This window comes from Carcharhinus amblyrhynchos, chromosome 29 (assembly GCF_965287045.1).
Source record: "Carcharhinus amblyrhynchos chromosome 29, sCarAmb.v2.hapA, whole genome shotgun sequence".
NCBI lineage: Eukaryota > Metazoa > Chordata > Chondrichthyes > Carcharhiniformes > Carcharhinidae > Carcharhinus > Carcharhinus amblyrhynchos.
In genome coordinates this window covers 17,362,021-17,385,426 of record NC_137352.1, presented here as the reverse complement: position 1 = coordinate 17,385,426, position 23,406 = coordinate 17,362,021, and the positions used below count along the sequence as shown (strand labels likewise).

At 43.0% G+C, this 23,406-nt stretch overlaps 1 non-coding gene across 1 annotated transcript; it reads right to left on the bottom strand.

The window, feature by feature from the left end:
* Positions 1–5,977: 5,977 nt before the first annotated feature.
* LOC145359985 (U2 spliceosomal RNA) lies at positions 5,978–6,176 on the bottom strand. Its single transcript, XR_013889662.1, has one exon. It is a non-coding gene; the product is annotated as a U2 spliceosomal RNA (small nuclear RNA).
* Between the last annotated feature and the right edge of the window lie 17,230 nt (positions 6,177–23,406).

Sequence of the window (23,406 nt, the reverse complement as noted above, 5' to 3'; positions counted from 1 at the left end):
AGTTAAGAGAACGGGAGCTAGTTTGAGTAAAATTGCCCAGAAGGGAACACCAGCATACTTTATGATTGAAAGTTGTGGTCAGTCATCAACCATGACCTGCAAAAATGGGTAAGATGAACCAAGGGTAAGAATAAATCTGTCCCACCTGATGATGCATTCAACCTTGATAGAATAACCTGTCTAGGAGAATGCCTTTTGAACAGAGGTTCAGGGGAGAAGAGTAAAAAGAAGGTAAATTGGTTGGCTTTTGGATATTGGAAATGGGAAGCAAACCATAGGCATATGAAATAGGTGAGTCAGAAAGAAAGGAAGGCATTCAATAAAGATATAAGTTGAAGAGAAATTTATAATCAATTGATGGGTAGACAGAGAGGCGGCCACAATCGTAGTGCTCCTCCGAAGGATGAGGAATACCATGAGGATGACAACTATCAGGCTTCATCGTGCTATCAACCAGGCAATGAACTGCAAGAACCAGGTCCCGCAGTTTCTCCTGATTTAAATCAAGGAGATGCCATTGTCCACTAAACTCAGCAACAAGAAAGACTTAGAGAGACTCAGCAGGGAGAGAGAAAGAATTTTGTATCCCTTTAGTCAGTCCTCCCAACAGCGTTACCTCTTAGATATTTTCCCAGGGTGGAGCCCAAACAGCACTGACCCTGAATCCTATCCAAATTAAGGTCCATTATAGATAGTCTCCCAAACCCCAGAATGCAGTTGGACGTGGTGCTAGGTCAACTCTGCATCATAGACCTGTGCCATGAACCCAGCACATGGAAATGGAAAGGTTGGTTAAAAGAATTGGGGCTTTAATAACTTGAGGAAAATTTCAAGGGATTTTGTGATCTCTGGAAAAGTAATAATCCCAGTCCCACTACATGACCCACTAACAATGAGTTTTGGACAAACTGCTCGAATACACTGATTGAAACCTTCCCTAAAAAGACTAAGTGGGCAAAAATTATGAGACCACCCAGGAAAAGGATGAGAACGTAGAAAGTTATTTAGTGAGGTAGGCAAAAAAATTATGGAACAGTGTTCAGGCATGACTAAAGAACAGTGCCAAGCCCTGATGGTTAGTGCCATCATTAATGGTCACAGGCTTGAACTCAGGACCTACTTAAATTACTTTGTCTTGGATGGTGCCAGAAACACTCTCAGAGGATCTGGAAGAACAAAATAGGGAAAATGAGGGCAAGCCTTGCGTCCTCATGGGGCGAGCCACCAAATGATAGCATTCCAATCAAAACACACCTGCCTCAGGTCCACCACAACACCGCCAATATCCTTAAACTAATAAGGGTAGGGGTCACTGACCTAGAAGAGGAGGACGAGGCAGAGGCCAAGGGTGGGTGGGGCAGTAAATCAACCTGATGGTTGCTATAATTGTGGCCAAGTGGGTCACTGATTTAGAAATTGCCCATCACGACAGTCATCTGGGCAAACATGGCAGCCCAGGGATTATAACAAAATGAAAGCCCAGGTTCACACCAGACCTCAGGCAGATTTTACTGTCCAAAGACCATGGGGAAATGCTAATAATGGAAATCGGGAGGGAGACCAATTTGGCCTAAACCAGGTGCACCCCTACTCCTTGGCGACTCCCTCAGCCTTGCCATGCGAAAATTGCCCTGTGTATCAGCAGAAAAACTTGAAGGACCCATTATAGAGATACCGCCTCAAAGCATGGCATGGCACGGAATGCCGTCCTCAATTATTGGGACTGATCCCGCAGAAGGATGGTGCCACAGCTCAGGATCAGGTGACTTTGTTTATGTGAAGGTATTTAAAACAGCGAATAGTCTTCACCAAAGATTTAAGGGCTCCGATCAAGCCTTGTTGACCACCACACTGCGATCAAGATGAAGGAAAGGCCGCCATGGGTCCACACATTTCATTGCAAGAAGGTTCCAGGTCCCAAGGAAAAGAAATCATCAGCCTCATTGGTGGAAGGAATTGGACATTATGACTATTTTCTTGTGACATTTATCACACCTGTATTGTCTGAATTGCACGTAAATACATTAATGCACATGTTATTCACCGATACCAATGATATCAATACTTCCAGCTGTTGGGTGTGTGCACAGGTACCAACACAGTCAGAGTGGGGTATTCCTTTAAGACTAATTTCTCTCAATGAATCAGAAAATGTCACCCAAAATCAGATAGCAATAGTACGTCTTAAGGAAGGACTAAAGAATAGCCAGGAGCATTGGGAGTCAGCTGGGTATAATGTGAATAAATTTAAGGGATGATTGCAACCTAATTATAACTTTTCTCAGAAGCCTCCTGTCTTATTCCTTACTAACATGGCAAAAGTAGAGAGGCCCAATGGTGCAATTTGGCTGGTCAGTAAACAGACTGGTGGATGGAAAATTTAACAGACCATTTAAAGGTCTGTTGACCTCGGATGGGAATTTCCAATCTGATGTGATCGGAAGATTCCATCCACTGTCAGATAGATTTTAAAGTTGATGTGACACTGCAATTCTCAAAATACTGTATATAATTTACCATAGCTGAGCCATCACATTGAATATGGGGGCGCACACCTTCATAATGTCAGTTTTTTGATCTAGATAGGTACCAAGATATCAGAACCATGGGGCATTTTCCAACAGCTCATCATGAATCTCAATTGGATTGAGGTGGCATGGTGGCACAGTGCTTAGCACTGCTGCCCCAGAGCGCCAGTGACCTGGGTTTGATTCCCGGCTTGGGTGACTGTCTGTGCAGGGTCTGTTTGTTCTTCCTGTGTCTGCATGGGTTTCCTTCGAGTGCCCCAGTTCCCTTCCACAATCTGGAAGACATGCTGCTTAGTTGCATTGACCATGCTAAAATTCTCCCTTGGTGCATCCGAACAGGTGCTGGAGTGTGGTGACCAGGGGATTTTCACAGTAACTTCATTGCTGTGTTAATGTAAGCCTACTTGAGACACTAATAATAAATAAGCTTTCAATTTTAGATTTGTTATATGTGAGGTGGGATGATAGAGGACTTTGGTATTCTTGGCGTTCATGGAAAATCCTTAAGCTTCAGTGATTGCACCAAATCTCTGTCATAGTTCTACTTTAGAGTTAGCTCTAACTTGTGTGTAGACAGCATACAATATTTCTATTACAGAAGTTGTTCTTGTCTTTTTCCTAGGCTTCAACCCATTGATGTTTTAGAGTTTATCATTAGGTCTATAAGTTGTGAGCTCATTGAGATTTATTTTCAATGTAATCATGCATTGATCTGCCTCTTTCTGTACCTATGGCATCTTTTACATTTCTTTCCTAATGCAGCCTGATTTTAACTGTGTGCAAGTGGGCGAGTTTTAAATGAGTTAAAATCATGTCTCCCATGTTCCAACCAATGCCTTCTCTTCTCTGTTTCTATGTTCCCAAAGTAATTATTTTTTCACATTGACCCACATCTATCATTTTTCTTTTATTACTTGCTTTTATTTTCAGTAATCAATGTTTAGTTATATTTCCTTCATCTAAATCCTTGAGATATTGCATTAGAAGTATTATTGCACCAAGAAAAATTATTTTTTTGAATTCATTCATGGGGTGTCGGTCTTACTGTCAATTGCCCATCTTTCAGTGTTCTCGTGTTATTTTTTCATCACTTTCTACCAATAACAGTTCTATATTTGGCTATGATCTCTTTATCCAATGAGAAAAATCAATTTGAAGTGGTATTTGTGATTTACTTTTCCATTGCCTCTAACCAACTCAGATACATCCACAGGGTCAATATTCTAATACTTTAGCTGAAGTACTCTCACCATTTTCTTCTCCACTGTGTCCTCAACTGTGGAGCCAGGCAGATTAGCCGTGTATACCAGTTATTGTAAGCAACTTCCCTGTTGGTACTGACCATTCTCCAACTTGCTTTCCTCCAACTACTAAACTTTCCATACCAGAAAGTTTTGACATTCAACACATAACATTTGTGCTCATTTGCACACAAAAGTGATCGTTCATCATTTGATGTCAGTTTCATTTATAAATGATAATTTAGCTTTCATTTGACGTCACCAAGTAGTGATCAACTGGCTTCATTGTGCTCAACTGACATCAAATGAGATCTTTTTCTTCGATGATCACTGTCTGCGATACATCCATGGTCAGGCCAATGCTCACTGTTGCAATGGATCCTGTTAACCAGAATTTAGCCATTCACCCCCCACCACCCCCAATCAAATAAGAAATTAGAACATCCAAGGGAGGGATGGGGATGAGGGAGGGGATGGATACCACCAAGGGCACGGCTGGTGGATGTCAACTAACTCACGATTCCAAGCCTCCATCCTGTCAGGTGAATGGTCATGTCTGTCAAGGGATCGTGGAGTTAACATTGCTATGCTGCCAAGGCAATGGTCTCTTTATGGAATCTCAAGGGCAGTGGAGAGGGTTGCTATTGTGATAGGAGAAAAATTCTTGCGCATGGCTCTCGTCATCTTGGTCAAAAACCAATGACTTTATGTACAGTCAAGTATGAATAGGAGGAACACTCATTCCTGGACCTCCAGAATATCCTTCATCTGGAATAAATGGGGGCTGATGCCATGTCTAGACAGAGGCCAGGCAAAGGACTTGGCACTTAGCCTACTTGCTTTGAGATGTGAAGAATATGCTCACTAAATTTATGACGTCAGTGTGCCAACAAATGAGGTCTAACTGATGCAGGCTCCAGGCAACTCTGCCATTGTACTGGATCTCAGCCAGATGAGGAGAAGGAGAGCCTGTTATAGATTGGCACAGGACTAGGAGGAGCAATGACCAGAATAGCAAGAGGCAAGAAGATCAGGATTCTGGTGAGCAAGGTCTATTGCAGCAGTGAGCACTGGCCTGACCATGGGTATATCACAGACACTGCAGCTATCTACAAATGACTGAAAGGCAATTCTGGAGGTATCTTCTGATGTCCTAGGATTTGGAGCATCTGTCGCTCTTCCACAACAATCTGCAGCAGCAAGGACTTGGAGGAGACATTAAAGGTTGTCACTGTGTGCTTTGCTGGATCTGGATTTACAAGATGGTACCACCCTGACAAGCGTGCATGCCAGATCCACAACATCACACACAACATGGATGGATTCCTCCAGTATGTCTGTGCATGGCTTTTGGTATCTCAGGCTGATATCCCCCTGCTTATTGCTGTGACCACAAATAGAGGGCAACTCTCAAAAAAGAGGCCCTCAAGCAATGAAAGACTCCCGGGAAGAGGCAAATGATAGAACTCCAGAAGCTCCCACCATTCGCTTGCTTGAAGACCATCAGGGCACTGGAAAACTGCAGAAGGAGGGCAGAAGTTGGATTGCAGAATGGAAACAAGTCAACACTTTGATGGCCAGATGCATTAAGCTCTCTATTAAGCAAGAATCAGATATATCGCTGAGGATGAGAGGAGAATTGTTCTGTCCTCAATGCAAGTCATCATCATTCTCCCACAGAGTCCAGCCAATGGCTTCAGTGCCCTGCCCATGAAGCCTGGCAACAGCAAGGGAACATGCAGCTGGCACTACATTACTGGCGAGATGTTAGTCCCCATGGTGGGCAAACTAGTCGCTTCAAGTTCTGCTCGTCCCTAAAGTGAGACATTATGAGGCTATCCCTGGCATGTCTGTCCAGGCAAGCCCTCTTGAGTGCCTGGGTTTCTTCCAGCTCCTACTCACCACCCTCTTCAACATTCTCTTCATCCGAGGAGATGTGGCGTTTCTACATTTTCTCAGGGTCCAGGTGGTCTTCCCTCTGCATTGCCAAGTTGTGGAAAGAGTGCTCACTACTGACATATTATGTATTAAAATGGGCTTCCTAGGGTTTAGAGACATATTTCACGCCACTCCACAGGCAAGGGGGTTGGAAGTTTTTTTTTGTTTTTATTCCAATTCAATTTAATCAAATCCAATTCAGAGTCTCAACAAGTTGGGACATTCCCGATCCAAGCTGACAAGACAGGGCTCTCATCTCCTGTCTTGGGCTTGATCTACATGATCCAAGCTGATTGGAGTAGGCATAGCTCCTCCTCCAAGGCTTGATCTTATTTGCATCTTAGCCAAAATGCTACATGCTGCTTTTAAAAATTGCTTCAAATGAAACTGAAATGTAACCCAATGACTTCAACCAAGCACAGCATGTCAGATACTACACTTGATCTTAGCCAAAAGGCCGAGAAGGAAGATTGGAGCTTGGAAACTTGCCGGTGCATATTGCGTTTTCGGATTTTGAGCTTTCCTGCAGACAGAGACTGTGGGCACAAAATCACTTCCAGGGCATCCTTGTAATTAAATCATAAATTTTAAGGACAGGAGCCTTGGCGTTCTTCATATTTTCCCATAATGGCCTTCACCACAAAATCTAGCCAGGCACTGGAGCTGGCTTTGGATTCTTTCTATCTCATTTGATCTGCTCATTCAAAGATGGACTCTAATCCCGTGGGATTTTATGAAGTTAATATGTTAGCTTTCCAGGGTTCGTAAGACAGCACCACAAACATAATGGAGCACTAGTTATGAGAGAATCTGAGCTCAACAGCACCATTAACAGCTGCTGTACAAAAGTAAGATGACCCAGGAAACAGGACAATTTGTGACAATTAATGGGAACTGATGCACCCAGTGAGTAAAAAACTGATGGTGATCTGGATTTTTATTATTTTTTTAATGGTCTTATATTTTTATGGTTTCATAGCATTTATGCCATTTTATGGGTTTTAACATTTTTGCAAGCAGTCCTGGCCTGTGATTCTCCGACCTGTGTGTGTCCTCCAATAGGACTTTGGAAAGTACTAAATAATATATAATCTCCTTCACAATTTTTCTTTACTTCTTAATGAAGTTTCTTATTTTCTAGTGAGTATTTCGTCGACTCCAGTTCTTTCATTCAGTTTGAATTTGATATGAGGTATGGAGGACAAAATGACACGGAAGGTATGATCACTGGCTGTGACGATGGGGCATGAAGGGCGGCACAGTGGCACAGTGATTAGCATTGCTGCTTCACAGCAGCAGGGACTGGGTTCAATTCCGGCCATGGGTCGATGTCTGTGCGGAGTTTGCATGTTCTCCCTGTGTCTGCGTGGGTTGCTTTGGGGGGCTCTGCTTTCCTCCCACAATCCAAAGAGAGTTAGGTTGATTGGCCATGCTAAATAGACCCTGAGTGTCAGGAGGATTAGCAGGGTAAATATGTTGATTTACGGGAATAGGGCCTGGGTGGGATTGTGGTCTGTACAGATTCAATGGGCCAAATGGCTTCCTTCTGTGCTGTAGGGGTACTATGAACATCTGGTTTGTTTATGACCTCAGACTGTGTGCAAACCCTGATTTGGATTGGCCTTTGGCCTGTTTGAGAACCCACACTGGTAATCTCACCTCTTTATTCTGTGTTTTGACTTTGTCTCTGACTGAAAGACTGTCGCTTGAGATTTTCCTGGGAAACATATTAGCTGTCCAGGTTAAATTGGGGTATATTATGTATAACATTAGGCTCGATGGAGAACTAGCATATTTTATTTCTTTTCTGTTTTTCTGAGTAACTGAAGACCGTTAAATAAACATTGAGTTTTCTTTTGCATTTGGACAAGCGTGTGAGATGTTGAACTGAGTGAAGTCCACCTCACCTATCATAATCCCCAGACCCTTGTGACATCACGTTTGGTGGAGAATATGGGCTTGGATTGTGAGTCACCATAGAGAACTCAGATCATAAGAACATAAGAACATAAGAACATAAGAAATAGGAGCAGGAGTAGGCCATCTAGCCCTTCGAGCCTGCCCCGCCATTCAATAAGATCATGGCTGATCTGTTGTGGCTCAGTTCCACTTTCCCGCCCTCTCCCCATAACCCTTAATCCCCTCTCTTATCAAGAACCCATCAACCCGCTTCTTAAAAATATTTAGCGAGGCAGCCTCCACCACTTCAACGGGCAGAGAATTCCAGAGATTCACCACCCTTTGAGTGAAGAAGTTCCTCCTCAACTCCGTTCTAAACCGCCTCCCCTTTATCTTGAGGCTGTGCCCCCTAGTCCTACTGTCTTTTTTGAGCGGGAAGAGTCTCTCCACCTCTATCCCATCCATCCCATTCATCATCTTATACGTCTCAATGAGATCTCCCCTCATTCTTCTAAACTCTAACGAGTACAAGCCTAGTTTATTCAATAATGGATATCCTAATACAACATTGCTCAGGTTTTCCTGGTCCAATATGAGGCTATCAGGGCACTGCAAGAAACACTCAGACTCAAGCGGAGATTAAACTTTTGTTGCTGGAAGAGCAAAGGAAGAGCCATTAGCAACTACAGGTGAACTCCATAGGATAAGTTCTGAGCCTGCCAGACAGATAACTCAACCTCTCCCTGCAGTTCCATCCTGAGCCTTCCTATGGAATTTTGAGCAGAGAGCAAACAGAAAAGTTCGGCCACAAAAACAGTGGACTGGAATCACAGTCCTGTATTTGGCCGGTGAAGCCAAAAGGCTTATTATGCCCTGGAGGAGAAAACAGCTGAAGCTTACGAGGCACTGAAGAAAGAAATCTGAGTGTGGCTACAAGTAACGATTGCTACACAAACTCAACACTTTTATACCTCGGTATTCCAAGAAGACAGAGCACCCTGCGCCCAGATGGTTGTTCTCAGATACTTGGCCCAGAGGGGTTCAGTCTTGGACAATTAGTGGAAAGAGTTATCCTGGATCACTTCCTCTGGACTTTAACATTGGACATAAGGAGATTGGTGAGCCAAGGGAATCCCCGGTAGGTGGATTAAGCAGTGGAACTAGTCGAATTACATCAGGTAACAGTGGTACTAATAAAGGCAGGCCAAGTAGAAGTCAGGCCTCAACTAAAGTGCACCTTTCCCCAATGAAAGAGAGAAAACGGTGTTATGTTTGGCCAGTTAGGTGTCCCACTTCCCTACAAAGCCCCTGCCAGAATAACCCTGGCACACAAGAAGACCACAAGGACATGGACCGTACATCATTACACCCTATTGCACCACCTACCCTGTACCCCGAGAACTGGTCAACTGCACATGGAAGAGAGAACCACAGCAACCATCTTGGACTCAGGAAGCATGGTAACTTTGGTGGACCCAAAGTGCATGGCAACCAAACATGTCTTTGGAGGAAAGAATAGATGTTTTAGTAAACCCTTGTGTGTTTGGGAATACCTGGATATATCCCACAGTGCAAATTCTCTTTCAAATGGGGGGATTGCCAGACCAAGTTTGCTGTTGTAAAGCACCTGCCTTATCAAATACTGATTGGTCGAGACAGCCCAAGATTACTGCATCACAGGCTATAGCCTGTCTGGAGGTGTGGATGGGGACTTTTCTGATGACAAGTGTGAAGACATCCTCCCTTATCAAACGCCTTTCAGAAGGCGTTTGATAAGGTGCCGCACAAGAGGTTATTAAAGAAGGTCAGGGGGCATGGAGTTGGGGGTAGGGTGTTAGTGTGGATAGGGGATTGGCTGTCAAATAGGAGGCAGAGAGTGGGGGTCAATGGATGCTATTCGGATTGGCGGTTGGTGACTAGTGGAGTGCCCCAGGGGTCGGTGCTGGGGCCTCAGCTATTTACCATTTATATAGATGATCTGGAGGAGGGAACCGAGTGTATGGTGTCGAAATTTGCTGATGACACCAAGGTTGGTGGAACGGCAAATTGAGCGGAGGGTGTGGAGAGTCTACAGAAGGATCTAGATAGGCTGGGTGAATGGGCCAGGAACTGGCAAATGGAATTTAATGCTGGCAAGTGTGAAGTTGTCCACTTTGGTAGGAATAACGGTAGGAAGGACTATTACTTACATGGCGAAAAACTGCAGCATGCAACGGTGCAGAGGGACCTCGGGGTCCTTGTGCATAAGTCGCAAAAACCCAGCCTGCAGGTGCAGCAGGTGGTCAGGAAAGTGAATGGGACGCTGGCCTTCATAGCGAGGGGGATTGAATATAAAAGTAGGGAGGTCTTGCTGCAGCTGTACAGGGCACTGGTGATGCCACAGCTGGAGTACTGTGTGCAGTTTTGGGCGCCGTACTTACGCAAGGATATTTTGGCCTTGGAGGGAGTGCAGAGGAGGTTTACTAGGCTGATACTGGAGTTGAGGGGGTTGAACTATGAGGAGAGGCTGAATAAACCAGGCTTGTACTCGTTAGAGTTTAGAAGAATGAGGGGAGATCTCATTGAGACATATAAGATGATGAATGGGATGGATAGGATAGAGGTGGAGAGGCTCTTCCTGCTCAGAAAGGACAGTAGGACTAGAGGGCACAGCCTCAAGATAAAGAGGGGGGGCAGTTTAGAACGGAGTTGAGGAGGAATTTCTTCACTCAAAGGGTGGTGAATCTCTGGAATTCTCTGCCCGTTGAAATGGTGGAGGCTGCCTCGCTAAATATATTTAAGACGTGGGTTGATACGTTTTTGATAGGCAAGGGGATTAAGGGTTATGGGGAGAGGGCGGGAATGTGGAACTGAGACACGACAGATCAGCCATGATCTTATTGAATGGCGGGGCAGGCTCGAAGGGCTAGATGGCCTACTCCTGCTCCTATTTCTTATGTTCTTATGTTCTCCCAATAGTGGAACTGCCTGGGTTGAGATAAGGGAGTGCATTCTATCAGTGATGCCCACTGAGAGGACACATCTGGAAAGGGCTCAAGTCAACCAGGTGAGGGAATATCTCATCTTAAGACAATAAGACATAGGAATAGAATTAGGACAATTGGCCCATCGAGTCTGCTCCACCACTCAATCATGGTTGATTTTTTTCGCATCTCCATTCTCCTGCTTTTTCCACATAACCCCGATCCCCTTATTAATCAAGAGCCTATCTATCTTTGTTTTAAAGACACTCAATGGCCTGGCCTCCACAGCCTTGTGCAGAAAAGAGTTCCACAGATTCATCACTCTTTGGCTGAAGAAATTCCTCCTCATCTCTGTTTTAAAGGATCGTTCCTTTGACCTGAATATGTGCCTTCCGGTTCTAGATTTTCCTACTAGTGAAAACATCCTCTCCATATCCACTCTATCCAGGCCTCACAGTATCCTGTAAGATTCCTGCCACCCCCCCCCCCCCCAAACACCACCCCCCCCCAACCCCCCCCCAACCCCAACCCCCCCAACCCCCCCATTTCCCCCCCCCCATTCCCCCCCCCCATTTCCCCCCCCCGCCCCCCCATTCCCCCCCCCGCCCCCCATCATTTTGCATTCCAAAACTGCTCACAATATTCTAAATGGGGTCTGACCAGAGCCTTATTCAGCTTCAGAAGTACATCCCTGCTCTTGCATTCTAGCCCTTCCTAACTGCTGACTGAATCTGCAAGTTAACCTTAAGAGAATCTTGAACAAGCTTTCCCAAGTCCCTTTGTGTTTCTGATTTCCTGAGCATTTCCCCACTTAGAAAATAGTCTATGCCTCCATTCCTCCTTCCAACTGCATAACCTCACACTTTTCCACATTGTATTCCATCTGCCACTTCTTTGCTCACTCTCCTAACCTGCCCAAGTCCTTCTGCAGTCCCCCTGCTTCCTCAATACTATCTGCCCCGTACACCCTCACAAAGACTAGATATACATGAATATACATTTCCCAGGAGAAACTTGGGGGTGGGGGTGGGGGTGGGGGTGGGGGTGGCTTTGCTGGAAGGGCGGTACTTTTCTCATTGTACACTCCATTTCATCAGAATTTGCCCCAACTAATTTGACCACAGGAAGTCAACCTGAGAATCACATGGTTGATTGATGGAAATCATTATAATGTGGATCAACTGTGTAGCCTTGCTAGCCTATATAAGTAGAGCACTGAGCACTGCTAAAGGGCAGAAGCTAATTTGGGGAATGTGAGGAGGGTGTATTGGAGATGGAAGGATTTTCTGTGTGCATTGCTGTGTGTTTATTTCTGACCTGGGATTGTAGAAAAACCCAGACTTGGATTGAACTTGTATGAGAGTCCACTCTGGTAATCTGACCCCTTTATTTTGTGTTTTGGCCTTACCTTGGCCTTGTCCTACTGAAAGCCTGTTGCTTGAGTTTTCACTGGGAAATGGATTAGCTCTCCAGGTTTAATTAGGGATATATTGGCCAGAATTTTCTGGCTGTTCATGCTAGTGGGATTCTTTGGACCTGCTGCAGTGACTGGAGATTTATCAGAGTGCCATATTCTCCCTCCTTGCTGGCAATGGGCTGTGAACAGTTGAGAAATTCCAGCCACTGCATGTAAAGTTAAGCTCAAAGGAGGGCTAACTGTTCATTTCTTTTCTGTTTTTCTGAAGGTCTGAAGACTTTATTTACTCACTTTTAATTTGTATTTGGACAATTGTGGGAGTTGTTGAACTGAGTGATCTCCACCTCCTATCACAAACCCCAACCCCTTGTGATGTCATACTCTGTACTAAGGGGTGGTACAGTGGTTAGCCTCACAGCTCCAGAGGACCCAGGTTCAATTCCCAGCTTGGGTCACTGCTGTGTGGAGTTTGCATGTCCTACCTGTGTCTGTGTGGGTTTCCTCCCATGGTCCAAAGATGTACTGTCAGGGAGATTAGCTGGGTAAAAATATGGAGTTATGTGGATAGTGGCTGGGTGGGATTGTTGTCAGTGTGGGCTCAATGGGCCGAGTGGCCTCTTTCTGCACTGTAGGGATTCTATGATTCTAGTGTCTAGCTCCCTGTTATACATGAAGTGAAAGTACTAAAGAAATTCAGTGCTTCAAAACATGTGTATAATTAAAACAATCTCAATGCATTTCCATAAATTGCTTCCATGTAAGGGGCTGGGGAAAAAGTGAGGAATTGCCATGGGAATCTGCCAGAGGAGGGCTAGGATTCTAATCAGTTCCCTGCTGAATAGAGGAAGGTAGTCAATTTACATAACTAGGGCCCCAAATATGTGAGGACAGTATTTTGCCTGTGTTGAAGCAGCCACCTACTGCAAGGGACCACTATAGCTCCATGGAGTGGCCTTACTTTGGCAGGCTATATTGGGGGTGGGGGTTGCAAAGTAGGGTGGAATTTCATAGAACCCTTACAATGCAGGAGGTCATTCAGCCTATTTCTGCACTGACTCCCTGACAACATCTTATTCAGGCCCTTCCCACTACCCTATCCTTGTAACCCCCATGACTAATTCACCTAACCAACACATGTTGGGACACTAAGGGCCAATTTAGCATAGCCAATCCACCTAAACTGCACATCTTTGGACTGTGGGAGGAAACCGGAGCACCCAGCAGAAAACCCATGCAGACACAGGGAGAATGTGCAAGCTCCGCACAGTCAGTCACCCACCTGAGGCTGGAATTGAACCTGGGTTACTGGCTCCGTGAAGCAGCAGTGCTAACTGCAGTGCTGCCTCGATTGAAGCCAGGGTTTCTGTTTTCCAAAGAGGAATCCACCAGCAACAAAAGAGCGACTGTGGCCCAAATGCTGATGTTGATGGGGTTGCCACTCCACTCTTGAGGGGCCTACTACTTTGGGATTTGCCTGTTTCACCCCTCAAAATTATGCCTAAATGTCATCTTTGAGGTCTCCTTTCTGCCTCAGCAATGCCCACCTTTCGCTATAGGATGGCTGAGGCTCTCCAGTCTGACAGCATCCGGAGCACACGTAGTAAACTTAATTGACTGGTACTATAGAGGACCAGAAACATGGATGATACAGATGAAATATTTCATTCAGAAACTACTTCATAACATGAATTATTTGAAGTAAGATGTGAGATTAACATAGAAAATATTTTATGAATGAGCAAATATCTTCATGCCACCAAGACCATCAAAAATTAATAGCAGCACTAAAAGAAATACTCCAGTCACGGTTGCTGCCATGTTCAGCTTCTTGGCAGTCAGAGATGCACTTTCGCCTTTCTCCCTGTTTCCTTTATCAAGGGACTTCTTAGCCTGAAAGCACAATTAAATAAAACTAAATGACAGATGATAAATAAATGACCTACACAATACATTGCAATGTCATGGCAGTTTACAAATCATTTCATATTAATAAATTAACCTTCATATACAGCATCAATTTGAACAAAGTAAATTATAGCACAGGAGCAGGCCCTTTGGCCCTCCAAGCCTGCACCAACCATGCTAAATTAAAATCCCCTACCTTTCCAGGAACCATATCCCTCTATTCCCATCTTATTCATTGTTTGTCAAGACACCCCTTAAAAGTCATTATTGTATCTATTACCTCTCCTGGCAGCAAGTTCCAGGCACCCACCTCCCTCTGTGTTTAAAAAAAACTTGCCTTGTACATCTTTTAAGTCTTGCCCCTCGCACATTAAACCTATACCTCCTGGTAATTGGTTCTTCCACCCGAGGAAAAAGTTTCTGACTGTCCACTCCCCTCATAATCTGGTAGACTTCTAACAGACTGCATCCCCCCCAAACTCAGTTGTTCCAGTGAGAACAAACCAACTTTCTCCAACCTCTCCTCATAGCTAATGCCCTCCATATCAGGTAAATTTTGGCCAATCTTTTCCAAAGTCTCCACATCCTTCTGGTAGTGTGACGACCAAAATTGAACGCTATATTCCAAGTGTGGCCTAACCAAGGTTCTATAAAGCTGCAATGAGACTTGCCAATTTTTAAAGTAAATACCCCAGCCGATGAAGGCAAGCGTGCCTTCTTGACTATACATTCTTCTGCCACTTTCAATGACCATGTACCTGCACATCCAGATGTTAGGGAATTTACATAGTTAACACGTTTTTTTGTCTTAGTGACATTCTTCCTTCTGAGTTGGAAGATCGTCATGCAACACTCTAGACCAGGCCATTTAGAATCATACTTCAGCACAATATCAAGTGCTGAAATGCTGGTGGAATCACCTTAGATTCAACCTCAAAGCAAAGCCTTATGTGTCCTCCCAGATAGGTGCAAAATATCTCAAAGAGCAGAGGAGTTTGGCTGCTTCAAAATTTCTCTTATCTATTTCACCAGAGTTACAAGTTCCTGCGGTAATATTAGGAGGTGAACATTTAATTTAAATAACTTTCCTTTCTCTGTTATTTTAACCAGGGTTATTTTACTGGCAAAATGACAAAAAAGAAATTGTATTCATGCCACATTTATTGTAGGCTAACACCTGGAAACATTCTTTTTAATTGATTCATGGAATGTGGGTATCACTGGCAAGGCCATTGACCATCACTTATTTCCCTTGAACTGAAATGAGTTGCTAGGGCATTTCAGAGGAGAGTTAATAGTCAACCACATGCTGTGGATCTGGAGTCACACGTAGACAAGACTAGGTTGGGACAACAGATCTCCTTTGCTAAAGGACATTAGTGAATCAGATGGGTTTTTAATTGATAATTTTGTGGTTGATATTACTCAAACTAGTTTTCAATTCTAGATTTTGTTAATAGAATTGAGTAGTAAATTCCATGGGCTGCTGTGGTGGGATTTAAATCTTTGTTCCCAGAGCATTTGCCTGTACCTGTGGATTACTAATCCAGTGACATTAGCAATGTGTCATCCTCTCACCCCAATGTAAAGTACCTTTAATGTGGTGAGACCACACAACTCTTTCCCCAAAAGGCACCTCCAAGGTGTCATCAGAGGAAAATTTGGTACCAAAGCCCATTGTAATGCAGAAAGAATAGTGATCAACAGAATTTCATGCACACATACCTGCTTATATCAACAATAATAATTCTTAGGCTTGTATTTTACAACATCTTTTGGGGTAGAATTTTTCTCTGCAAATATCTATTTTATGTTTTATACACCTTTCTTTACTAGGGTTCCTAGTATGACTGATTTGTCAAAACAAGATATCTGGAATGCACATCAAATTCTTCTTATCATCTGTCATAATTTCAGAAGATTGACAAAACCCCTGGGGAACGATGTTGGCAAGTGTGACATTCCTGGGAGGAATTCTTGGACTGGAATCTTACCACTGTTCATGCTGGCAAGATTTTCCCATCCTGCCGTAGTGAATGGAGACTTGGCTGACTGCCAAATTCTCTGACCCTGCTGCAGCGGGAGTGTGGCATAAACAGAGTTAAATGGTGCCCATAGTTTTGGACTTATGGCTCAAAGATTTTCAACTTCAGGTTTGGACTTCTTGTAGACTAATCAAAAAACAATTAACACCACGATTAATGAACTGCTCATTGCCATATTACCATGTGACTACCAAGATGGGAGATGACAAAGTTTCACCTCCGCGTATTTATTCTAACAGTATTTTCCTTAAATTAAACGTGGAAACAAGTTTGTGAAATCAAACGTATTCTGCACTATTTTTTATTCTCCTGTATCAGTTTTGGTTGTAACACATAAACTTCTTTCTTCTATAGAAGTGGCACACTGGTTAGCACTGCTGCCTCTCTGCATCAGGGACCTGGGTTCGATTCCCGGCTTGGGTCACTGTCTGTGTGGAGTTTGCGCTTTCTCTGCGTGGGTTTCCTCCGGGTGTTCTGGTTTCCTCCCACAGTCCAAAGATGTGTGGGTCAGGTGAATTGGACCTTTTTTTTAGCTTTCTCCAAACTGATTCCTACATGTTTGTATGGTCTCTGTTTCAACCATGTTAACTTGCCCCTTACTGTTAGGGGGAGTAACTAGGGTAAATGCATGGGGTTATGAGATAGGACCTGGGTGGGACTGTGGTCGGTGTAGACTCAATGGGCTGAATGGCCTCCTTCTGCACTGTAGGATTCTATACTTTAATATAACCTTCAATCTAATCTACTTCTCATGGTATTTCTTTTTCAGCTTAATGTTTTGCCTCTGAAATGGCAGTTTTGTTTTAATTGTTGTTGTTGTTGTTGTTGTTTTTAATTGGCTTATCTGAGCTAATCTTGTAATTAGTTTTTAACTCGCTTTCTGCTTTTGATAAACAAAACTTCTTAATCTTTTAGTTCCTTTCCATCTAGGTTTCCAAGACTTTATTAGCCTTGCAACTCTTATATTCTTTGGTACTTCCAATGCTTCCCACCAACATGGTTGAAGCAGAGACCACATAAACATTTAGGAATCAGTTTGAAGAAGGTTAAAAAAAGGAATGAAGGGATAATGATAACAGTGGGCATACAAGAGCATTTTAGATTAATTATTAAGACTGAACCAAAGATTATTTTGATTAACTAAACGTTCTTCAAGCACTCTCGTTTTCTGAATGACAATTCATAGAATCCCTATAGTGCTGAAGGAGGCCATTTAGCCCATTGAGTTTGCACTAACATCAATCCCACCCAAGCTCCATCCTCGTAATGCCATGTATTTACCCTGTTAATCCCAATGAAACTAAGGGGCAATTTAGCACAGCCAATCCACCCAACCTGCACATCTTTGGAGTGTGGGAGGAAACCTACACGGGCAAACGGAGAATGTGCAAAGTCCACATGGACAGTTACCCAAGGCCAGAATTGAACCTGGGTCCCTGACGCTTTGAGACAGCAGTGCAAAGCATAGCGCTGCTCCATAAGATATAGAATTTATAACACTGAAAGAGACCATTTAGCTCAAGTACACCACAGTCTTTATTTTTCAGGGTGGTGAAAAAATGTTAACTGCTTTGATTTGCAATTCATGCTTTGCAGCTTCATTCACTCTGTTCATATTTACACTTTTGAAGTTTTGGAAATAAGTCAGACATGTCAGAGCACTAACCTTACAGGAGAAAACCACTGCAACTAGTCCAATTGGAAAGCAGCAACACACCAAGTTAAAAATGGACCAGAGTAAATAGGTTTGGATCGGTGGGTCTGGAGGGTTTTCTGGGTTTGTCATCATCTCTTTAGCTTTTTTTATGCAGCCCATTTTTTCAGTTCTTCTCTTTCCAATTCTAGCTTTTGGGCATAGATTCTCCAGTCACACTTTCTGTTGTTCCATTTGCTATTGTTGCAGGTGGGTTCTGAAAAGAAAGGTGTGCTTAACATGGTGCAGACAATGGTCATGCAATGTTTTAAAGCAAAATAAAGACAAACCTATGTAAAGGAAAACAGAAGTTGAGATTAGAGTTGCTTAACTTGCAAGTAAATACAAATTGAAGCTCAAAAGCTACATTTTAAACTTAATGGTTGAAACTACAATGTGGTAAGGTTACCAAGAAAATAAGTGAGAACATTGGCAACGCTAGCTTCTACTTAGTAAATGCATATGGCAAGTCTTTTATTTTGATTATGGTTGAATACGACATCGGGTGAAACATGATCACCTCCACATATTGATTCTAATAGTATTTTCTTTAAATTCAACTAGGAAAAAGCAGGTTTGTGGAATCAAAAACATTTTTTGCACTATTTCTATTCTCCATAACTTTTGGTTATATTATATGTACTTCTCTTTATTCTATACCTCAGTATAATCCTTCAATCTAATCTGTTTCTCACAATATTTCTTTTTCCTTTCCAACTTAATATTTTGCCTCTGAAATCTTTATTTGTTGTTTCTCCACTCGAATTATCTGAGTTAATTTTCCTATTAGTTGTATACTTGCCCTATATTTCCCACTTTTCTTAATAAATAAAACTCCTCAATCTTTTAGTTTTTCCTTCTAGTTTCCAGTGCCTTTCAGTCTGCCTACCTTCATTCTTACACATGTATCCATTTAACACCCCAACCGTCACCCGTTCCCCTCATTATGACTTGTCTCCCCTCCACATTCTAGAACTTGTAGTTTTAAATGTGAAAGCTCCAACATCTTGAACAATAATTTACAGCACAGGAACAAGCCACTCAGCCGAGTGAAACAAGCCTCCTTCCAGCCCTGTCCATATAAACATAGAATCCTTGCAGTACAGAGGGAGGCCATTCAGCCCATTGAGCCTGCACTGACAACAATCCCACCCTATCCCCAGTAACCCACATATTTACACTGCAAACCGACCAAAACTAGAGTCAATTTAGCATGGTTAATCAAGCTAACCTGCACATCTTTGGACTGTGGGAGGAAACTGGAGCACCCGGAAGAAACCCATGCAGACACAGGAGAATGTGCAAGTTCCACACAGATAGTTACCCAAGCCGGGAATCAAACCCACATCCCTGGCACTACAAGGCAGCTGTGCTAACCACTGTGCCACATCTCAACATAACCTTCCATATCCTTCACTTATCTAGTTTAAACTTAAATGCATCTATAATGCGGGATTTCTAGCTTGCATTCTCTGTGCATAGGATCTCTGGAGCAGTGAAAAATTTGGAGAGAACCAGGAAACGCCGGTGCTAACGAGGTTCACGCCCATAAAATGAATCTCATTTTAAGATGATTAACAGCGCCCTCCCCAACTGATGATCATCCCTCACTAAATATTCGTACCTTGCCCACGTCACATTGGCAAGGATCACAACAGGTTTGGCTAAATGTGAAACAGTCAAGGGGATCTCTCCAGGGTGCGGAGGTGAGTATAGCCTTCCGGGGAGTGGGACATGGCAGGAATTGCCAAATTGGCACCGCCAACTGTTTGGAGGGTGGATTGGAATTCAAGTGAAACCTGCAGAATGCTACAGCCTAAGTTGTTGTAATAGACTAGCATTTCATGAGAAGTCAAAGCACTTTGTAGCTAATTAAATATTGTTTGTTCTAGTTACTTCTCTAATGTAGGAGATAAAATGTTGCTCATTCAATAGCTGCTTTATCCTCATAGGAAATACCCAGTATAGACAGGTGGAGTGACAGAATAAAACCCTCACCTGACTTAAAGACACAATCGAAGACCATTCTATAGTGCATCAAATATGTCATGAATTTGTTTCCTCAGACACAAAGCAGAGGCTGCAGTGCACTATAAAATGTACCATATATTATTTATGAACCAACAATTTCCCTAACAGAACACAGGTATGTATCTGGTGTCCTTTCCTCCTTGTTATAGATGTCACTTTTAGCTTTGTTAGAATCCAGGATTGGCTAATGATCAAAACCACTTCTTGCCTCCATGTATACTGCTCAATCTCTTCTGGCTTAATGATCAAGGTGCTTGGTGAATTAAGACTGTACAGCAGCAACTAAAGATGCAAATTCCAACCAAGTCTCTCGCCATGAAGGAAAAACCCTTAAGTACTACACTCAACCACTGATCAGCAAGAAGGCACGAGCGCATTTTGAATGAGCTACAAGCTAAGAATGGACTAAAAACTAATGGCACTGTCCCCATTCTGAATGAAAATGTCACTCTTCATGGCCATGTAAAAATCTTGGAACATAAGACCAATCTTTTAATTAAATCCTCAACTTCCCTTCTGTCATGTTTGTTAATATGCTAAATGGTAAAAGGCAACTACTGCTCTGGACTGGTTTATCTTCCTGTTTCATACAATGTTTGGGTACCCTGACAGATTTATGAATACTCTTTGGTAATTACATATGGGTTTGGTGGCATAAGTAATGAGCTGAGATCACATCTGATGTATTAACCAGGTTGTATTTTTTTCCACTAACCCTACCTATTATGTTGTTTGCTGCAGTATTGCTTAAAGTAATCATGAACTGTGACCAGGGAACCTAAATTTGATATTGCATGATGGCAGCATCAATAACCTTTTATGGTTCCATGATGATACATAAAGTAACATGAGGAACCCACACAAGTAATTTTTTTTTTGCTCCCAATGATTGCTATTACTTGCCAACACAACTGACAAATATTTAGCCATTGTCTACTGTTTTGCTTCTCAGAGACAGGGTTTTGGCCTGATAAACAACTTAAGAAGGACTAAATCAAGATTCAACACATATCTAGTCATCAATTCACATCCCCTTTGTGTATATCAGTTATCTTACACTTATAAACTCTATTAGGTTGGTAGTGTTCCCTTCGTAGGATGACAACATCACTCAGAGGATGGAAAACTTAGCGCGGAATTTTACATCGGTGGGATTTGAAGTCAATGAATTTTTGAATTACTTGCTGCATTTTGTGGGCCTATTCATGATGGGACCATATAATTTTGCCATTATAGTGTCTAGCAGAAATGAGGGTTAGTTTGCTAATAATGGTTACTATATACAATGGCTGGAGTTCTCTGATGTTATACCATTGATGCCACCATTGCTGGCAAGAATGGAGAATTTGGTGCTCTACCAAATCTCCGTTCCTAGCAGCGGGACCGGAGAATCCCAGCCGTGGGTGAGGTGGAAGAATCCCGGCCCAAGATGATGTCTTCGCTACTGAAATATAATGTTTGGACCATTTCCACATACGCTGTCCTCAATGTATCACCCAGCATCAAGTCGGACTGGTGGCCTTTTGTTGATATTCTCAAGCAACAACACCACCTTGAATGTATAAAACACTTTTAGTGTAGTAACAATTTCCAGGGCACTTCACCAGAACATCGTAAAACTGAACTTGCTACTTTGCAAGATAAGGGGATTTAAGGTAACCAAGCGATAGGTCAATAATAGAGGCCTTAAAGTGCATCTTATAGGAGGAGAGAATGTTAGAGAGATGGAGAGGCTTCAGAAGGAATTTCCAGAACCTTGAGGTATATAGTGTACCACCACAAAAATATCACTCAATGAGACCAAAATCAAAAACGTTCAGTTGCATTTGTCTGGAGCCATTCAAATGTTTGGTCGTAGAATTCCTAAAGCTGTTGTCTATGATGATCATGTATCACAACAAAGGAGGGTGGGTGAACAATTATAAGACATAAGAACATAAGAACATAAGAAATAGGAGCAGGAGTAGGCCATCTAGCCCTGAAGGCTACCTTGAAGTCTTACAATATTTATGCATACATCTGGGAAATTACTACCACCAAAAGATTACAAGAGCAGCATGGTATTGGTTCGTTAGAGTGAAGTTAATGTTTTGAGGTTTGGTTGCCCTTTTGCCTGTTATGAAGGCAACTCATCTCTTTCTACCACGCCTATCTTTCAATGTGATAGCTGTAGCCTTGTATATGCAGGATTGGACTCTTCACCATTCAGCATATCAAATAAGTTGAGTCTCCACCATCATTTTGGTGGAAGACTCTATTATCATCTAAGCACTAAGCAGCCTTGCTTGGTAGGTACCAGCCAATATTTCTTTACAGGAAATGGGCATCACAGACAAAGCCAGCATTTGTTGCTCATTCCTATTTGCCCTTGGAGTGCCTTTGTTAGGTCATTTCAGAGGCAGTTAAAAGTCAGCCACATTGCTGTGGCTCTGGAGTCACATGTAGGCCAGATCAGGGTAAGGAGAGCAGATTTCCTTCCCAGAAGAACATCAGTGAACCAGATGGGTTTTTATAACACAAATAAAGAAAGAATGCTTAGAAAAGAATACATTCCATGCCATGTGCATTTAGATATAGATCTTCTAGTTTTAACCTTTTATTATTTTTATAACCTCCAGCCTCATCTGTTGATTTACTGTTAAAGTTGTACTCTCTTTCTGTCATGGTCTATTTTTCATTTCCCATAATAATTCCTTTCTCTTTTGCCTTATCCCTACATTTGACCACATCTGCCCAAATTTAATCCTTTGTCCCCACAATTTAGTTTAAAACCCATTCTAATTCCCTAGTTATGTGGCTTGCAGGAATGCCAGTCCCAACACAGCTCAGGTGTAGGCCATCCCAACAGTACAGATCCCACTTTCCAAAGTGGTGCAATGCCCCATGAACCGGAAGCCACTTCTTTCATTCCAGTCTTTGAGCCACACATTCATCTCTCTAATCTGATGTTTCCTGTGCCAATTTGTACATGGCTCAGGTAATAATTCAGAGATTATGGCCTTTGAAATTCTGCTTTTTAATTTTGTGCCTATCACTTCATCCTGCCTATGTTATGGTACATAGACCATGATGACTGGGTCCTCCCCCTCTCCAATCTGATACCAGGCAGGCAACACGGCCACAGAGAACAGTGTCAATCTCTCTGAACATTCTATCCTCTAGTTCTGTCACATTCCTTTTTGCTTCCCCCCGCCCCATTTGGACCACGGTGTCATGATGAGTCAGCTCCACCCTGCAGCTCCAGTCTCAAGCAAACAAGCTGAAGAAACCCCAAATCTGTTGAACAATTCTAAAGCCTGTAGCTCGTGCACAGCTGCTCTCTGAATCTTCTTACTTGTCTCTCTTGCACTCGCACTCTCCCGTTCCTGATCATTGACCAAATCAGATGACCCTGTTTGTATGAGGTGTGACTGCCATCTGGTATGAAATATTTTCCCCCCTTCCTAATGCATAACATGTCTTTTCACAGAATTATAAATTCATAGAATCTCTACTGTGCTGAAGGAGGCTATTTAGCCCATCGAGTCTGCACCGATCACAATCCTACTCAGGCCCTATTCCCATAACCCCTCATATTTACCCTGCTAATTCACCTGACACTCGAGTTAATTCAGCCTGGCCAATCAACCTAACCTGCAAATCTTTGGATTGTGGGAGGAAGCTGGAGCATCCAGAGGAAACCCACACAGATATGGGGAGAATGTGCAAACTGACCTGAGGCTGGAATCAAACCCAGGTCCCTGGCA